The sequence below is a fragment of the Manacus vitellinus genome, unplaced genomic scaffold (assembly GCF_001715985.3).
Source record: "Manacus vitellinus isolate BGI_N305 unplaced genomic scaffold, ASM171598v3 scaffold_6_pilon, whole genome shotgun sequence".
NCBI classification, from domain to species: domain Eukaryota; kingdom Metazoa; phylum Chordata; class Aves; order Passeriformes; family Pipridae; genus Manacus; species Manacus vitellinus.
Window position 1 is genome coordinate 17,869,307 of NW_021940750.1, and position 6,510 is coordinate 17,875,816.

Below are 6,510 nucleotides of genomic sequence, written 5' to 3' on the forward strand. Positions count from 1 at the left end.
TCCCCCCGGACCTATCGCCCGGGACGGGGAGGGGGAGCAGGAGTGGGACATCGAGAGACTCGCTGCAGCGTCCTTTGCACACCTCGGCAACAGTAACTGGTGTAGGAAAATTTACTTCAGCTGTTTATTAGTAAAATGTGAAGTTATCCCATCACACAGCTGCTCTGGCTAGCAGAGACACTGCAGTGTAGGGGGGAATCCTGTGGGCAATAAGGAAATGAAATTCAGGTGGGGACCGTATTCACCACGGCAGCGACTCCAAACCTTTACTCAAGACTCAGTTGTGCAACCGGCAATTATCTGTCTCATAGTTCCTCTTTCCACACTGGTCCTCAAAGTGCTGCAACTTCTCACCCTGAGCTCCTGCCCAAAGTTGCTTCTCACTGCCTACGCCTTTGGCTGTAGCACTGGCATCAAGATTGAACCATCAGGAGTGGCTGGGTCCAGCACGACAATCTGCAGCATCCTCATTTCTTCTGCGCTCCGCAGGATGGTCATACCCACACTGTTCCTATAGCAAAGCCAGAAATGGGCTTGAGACAACATTTGTCCCAGTCCCAATCACAACCTCACCAGTGAGGTCTGCAAGAACAGCCAGGGAAATGTATGAGGTGCCTTATCAACTCTGCTGCTGAGGGCTGAATTATAAACATTCAAAAAGCCTAAAGTTTCTCCTAAAAGTCCAACACTGGTTTGCAATCATGAGATAGAGAATTCTTGGACTTTCCAATAGACCTGCTTTATTCATTTAAGACTCATGATTTCCAGTATCTCTTTGCTTGGACATTTTTAAACAGTCCCTGGTGCTCAGTTTTGCATTGAGGAAATCCACTTCCATGAGCTAAGAGTCCGATTGCAGCAGCTGGAGTTTTTAATATTGGCAATATTTAACTATTTAAGACGTTTTATAAAATAGTAAGAGTTGTCACCATTTACATACCTGTTACATAAATAACATAACCCAAGTATTTAAATGCATGACTAGTTAATGTTAGAAGCACAAGGGCAGTGTGATTTAGTCGGCAGGGCATCAGTGAGGGAGTCAGTGTCACCTGCCTGCCTATGTGGTGTGCCCCAAAGCATCTCATATTCCACCATCTCTGTAAATGAGATCTGAAGATTAGCAATGTTAGGTAATAGCTAATATTACAATTATTTATTTTATTATAGCAGAGTACATTTTAGCTCTCTAAAATCTGACAGTGATACATTAATTTATGTGCTTTGTTTTCTAAGTTTCATTCATTTTAAGCACATTTCCGCATTTTGGCAATCTTTAAAAGATATCTTTTCTTTGGAGAATTTGCTCGCTTTCCTGATAATTTTTAGATCTTTAACTGAAGACGGAGCTTAAAAACAATAAACAGAGTAAGACATCACTAAAATATTAAATGACAGGAGGGAGTGGTGTTAATTAAGATAATAATGGCTTCTACAGAGAACCTCCTTGTGCAGATCACACCAGGCAGGAAGGGCATGTTCTGTGCACAGGAAAAAACGTGATCTTGAAAAGGCTTGACTTTGAAGCATGTGACTTCGGTGCCTTTGAATATGCATGAAGGACAAGGTCAGAAAACAGCAGAATTAGTTAGGGAGAGGTTAGGTTCTGCTGCATTCCAGGCTGCTATTACTGTACCCAATTCTTCACATTTAAAGAAAGAGCTTTCAAAACACTTTTGTCCAGATGTGAGGAGACCATCATAGCTAAGTTTAACTGAAGTTTTACAGTAGTGTAGAGAATTAAGTGCTGCAGAACTTTTTGCCCCCTTCTTGTTACTATCTCTACAAGGCCCATGGGATACTCAAAGTAGTGGGGGTAACTTCATACCATCAATTAACTTCTCATAATTTATTTATGATTTCCAAATATTTCAGCTGTTGCCACATACTTAAAAAAACATATGAGTATTTTTTTGCTATATCAAAGAGTGCACAAACTCTTCAGTTCTAGCCTGATTCAACAGTTCACATTTCAAATGGATAGATTGTGCTTTGGATTCCTGCCTACACCCACAGATATCCAAGTTTCTGGAAATTTTGCTTTACTAATATTTACACTACATTAAGGTACATGATTAAAAGTGAGTTAAAATTACTTAGAATTTCACTAAGTATTTTCCAACTTCAGGTAGCTAGCATGAATCTTAAACCTAACCCCTCTGAGGTGCATGTACTGAAGACCTATTTGCCCACATGGTCCTTCAAAGGGAAACAAGACATTTAAAAGGATGGTTTAGAAGTGTTTCACTGCTTCTGATCTTTTCATATTTAGCTTCACAGTTTCCTTCCTAAGGGGTTTGTCTTGCTTTTGAGAAAGAAGCTTCTCTAAATTGCACCCTGGCCAATTGGAATGGTGTGCTGTAATCCTCTGGGTATATGGCTTTGCCTGTGCAACAGTATTCCTGTTCATCTTGAGTAACAAATTTTTAGTTAACTTAATTGCAACTCTTTAATTTGTGAAAAAGACACTCAAAATTAGATATTTAAGGTTTAAAAAGTCAAACCCACGATTCTGTGCATTTTAGTAGCCTAGTGTAATATATTGATATTAGAAATGTTGGCCTCTTTCACCTAAGGAGTCAAATATCAGGATGCTGTAATGTATTTCTAGTATAAGAATAATGGAACACCTAGCTGTTCCTTCAACAAAATCCTGTTCCTGAGAAAAAAACCCAACATGATTCCCCATCTCATTTGCACAAGTCCATATCTCACAGATGAAATCTGGAATCTTATGCTTCTGTGTTTAAGGGAAAGAGCTCTTCATGAGCTTATACTCTGCTTTTTTTGTTAAGCAGTGTATCAGCATTAATACCTTTGTGTGAGCATCGTGTAGGGAGTCAGAACACTGCAGTGTTTCCAACCACCAAAGATCCCAAGTTTGAATAAATTTTTCCAAGAGCTACAGGATCCCAAGTTTGAATAAATTTTTCCAAGAGCTACAGGATTCATGAAGCCAGCTTTCCTCTGAATTTGTACACTAGCCACTGCATGCCGTGAGTCACCTTCTTTCACAACCATAAGCCTTTCTTTGTTTAGTCCTTCCCTACCTATTTGAGATGGGCAAGAGGCTGGACTGCAGTTAAGTCTTAATTACACGTGTACATGTTGGCAAGCTGACTGTTGTCCCTCGGAAGGGTAAAAGCAAAGTGAACACATTTCCCTCTCTGGGACATTAATAGTGGTTACTTTTTCCAGATACTCTTTCACAAAACACTCAGAACTTGGTATCTTTAATACTTGTGCTCTCATGTAATATTAGATCTAAATTAGATAATAGCTTTTAAAGTAGCAGGAAGACTGCAGTTGGAAAAATAAAAAACAACAAAAAACCCAGAACCTTCCCCCAAATAACAACCCAACAATCATTACCTAAACTTTGTTTTCTTAAAACGCTAGGACCATGCTCAAAAGACAGAAGGAGTATATACTTTCATACAGTTGGAAGTTATTTTTAACTGATGTAATCATTACTAATTCCTGTCCAGCAGCACCAGAGAATTTAAACTTTAGCTATGCAAAGTCACCTCTAACTCACGTTTGAATTCTAATGTAAGCACTAGCACCCATATCTGATATGAAAGAGCTTTTGAAATGTGAATAGACCAATACAATAGCAGTTGCAACAACTTTTTTTTTTAACCTGAAGTATTCACACACTCTCAGCCACTGAGATGCTTTATTTTTCTTCCCCAGCTTATGAAATAGTTTTGCAATATTGACAAACTCACAAAAGAAACTGCACGTCTGCCAGCCTCTATGGGAGGGACAATTTTGTAAATATTATTTCCTTTCTATCAGAGGAATTATTTTGCTCCCATCTCTTCTGTTATCTCACCTGCAGGAGTGAACAGGATATTTTGGAAATAGGTCATCCCTATTTGTATTTATTTTGATTGGTAGTTTCAAGCTTACTTTACACTGTTTTCAGCATATATCAGACTATCTTGCCTAGATAATACATGAGCTGAGGAAGGGACATGATCCAATAGCCTTCAAACATATCTCACAGCTTGCACTCTGTGACTGCTGCTTTAACTTGCTGCTGACCCTGACCTGCATGGAAAACAGTCTTTTTAATATTCTTGTGACCCACCTCCTAATAGTGCACTTTGAATTTCAGGGTGAAGGATCAGATTTAATTTGATAAAGTATCCAGTGTATAATTTCTTAGTGATAAAACGTGGCATAATTTGGTTTGCTAGAGTTCACAAACACCCCAGTGGTTTCTTTCTGGCTAATATGTTGATGTCCTGTTCCCTTTGGAGGACCTCACCCTCCCACAACCAAACTTGTGACATACTACGTCTTCAAACTGGGAGAGACTCCTAATGAAAAGGTATTTCAAAACTCATTAAGATGTGCATTATATTGCACACATGGTAAAAGCTCCTTCATCCCTGCTTTTCCTTGAGTGTTTCATCATACCTGCATCCTAATGACTCAGATTATATATCTTTGGCTTCTCTCTTTACAAACTTCTTATCTGAAATATTGAGTTACTACTATGCAGCTACTCACTACAACAAAAGCTGGCAATAAGGTTGGTAATCAGAAAGTTAGTAACTGCTTTTCAGATTCTAAAGTGATACATGTTTCCACTCACTGCCTCCATTCAACAAATTAGGTGTAAAATTCCGCTCTGCTTCCTAGCTTTTTCTAAAGATGTCCCAAACTGGGAAAGGGGATATCATCATCTGTGCTAGCCAGCATCTTATTTATGATTGTTACTACATCCAAATTTTTTCAATACCTGCTTTCAACAGAATTTCCGGTTTTGAATTTTTACATTGTTGCCAACTGTCCCTGTTAACGGCCGGTGTATTTTTTAATTGTTAAAAAATACCACAAAAAATACCAGCTGTTAATCCTCACTTCCCCATTAAATGTGGAGCTGAGCAAATGAGGATGATGACAATCACCTTCTTAATGGCCATCTTACTCTGATGAAGGGTATGAGTCATGACCTAGGGAAAAAAAATCATACCTTTGCAGGCACCTAATGTTTCCTTTCACTTATCTTGATGGTCAGTCTACAGACTGGTCCTCTGGTAGCTGACTGGATTCATAGCTGGTATGTACACACAGTAAGACACAAATCTTTGCAAGTCCTCTAGTAAGCTAGACAGAATTTCTTCTTTCCCCACTCCTAGCATTTGCCCCTAAAGAGCTGATTAAAGATAGGTGTTGCCACTTTATATGTTAAGGACTTATAGATGATCTGATAAATTAACTTTATATTTCTGGAAATAAATTATAAGCTGCCACAAACACTGTGCCACCATATGTAGCCCCTGGAAGTACCCTTTACTTTTAGCTTTTCTAGCTCTCCATTTGGACAGTCAGGTTAACTTCAAACAGTACCTTTTTTTCTCCTCAAGACAGTAAATGTTTGTATTGTTTTAGCTGGGTAATTCCCCCCTCATCTCCCCCCCCCGCCTATAAACAGAATAGAAACATGTAAAACTGTGTATTATTGAAAAAAGTTTCTGGCTCAACTCCCCATCATGGTTGCTGATTTCCACCGGGGCATGGGAACTTTATTTCTTTCTGGAGTTTATTTTTAGCTCCTTTAGACATAGTTCCAACTGTTTGAATAGGAAATTACAATCAAGCCAAAGGTTTCCTGTTTTCCTGTCATTCCTCTCCCTGTAACTTTCCAGTAGTTTTTTTTCTAGTCCAGAGCCTTTGATTTCTAGTCTTTTTATCTTGTTAATCCAAAAGGCAACACTTGAATTGGGGATTGTTAGGCTTTTTTTTTTTCCCCTGAATCCCTATGGATATCTTAAGAGAAATTTCAGATCCAGATTGTGAAATTCCCTGGTTTTCTTTTGGTATGTCTCCTGCTCCTTTTTCAGGCTGACTCCAACCTCATTTCAGCCATTTGAGTGTCAGTCGTCACTAAAAACCACTTTTACCAAGTTACCTCAAAAGAATACCAGCTTAAAAAAAAAAATTCCTTGGTAGCCGCCTCTGTCAGTTTTTAAAGCTACATGAACCAGCACTTGGCCACGCTTCAGAGTCCCACAAGTTCCCTGGGAAATCCGTGGGGACAACGACAGACCCCACCCCAGCCGAGCTCCCTCACGCCGCGGTCCCGCCCGGCGGCTGCGCATGCGCGGCCCCTCGGCCCGCCCGCCCCCAGCTGCCTCCGCGAGGGACCGGCGGGACCCCCGGGAGAGGCTCCGGGGCCCTTCGGGACAGTGGGGGCAGCAGAGAAAGGTCTTCGGCAATGCAGCTTCCCACTGGTGCGGGCCTAGGAAGAGACCCAGGGTTTCTGCGCTACAGTTCTTTTACAAATCGTGGCTTTAGATTAGGTATTAGGAACAAATTCTTTACTGTGAAGGTGGTGAGGCACTGGAACAGGTTGTCCGGAGGAGCTGTGGATGCCCTGTTCCTGAAAGTGTTCAAGGCCAGGTTCGATATGGCTTTAAACAACCTGGACAAGTTGAAGGTGTCCCCGCCCACGGCAGGGGGGTTGGAAGTAGATGCTCCTTAAGGTCCTTTACA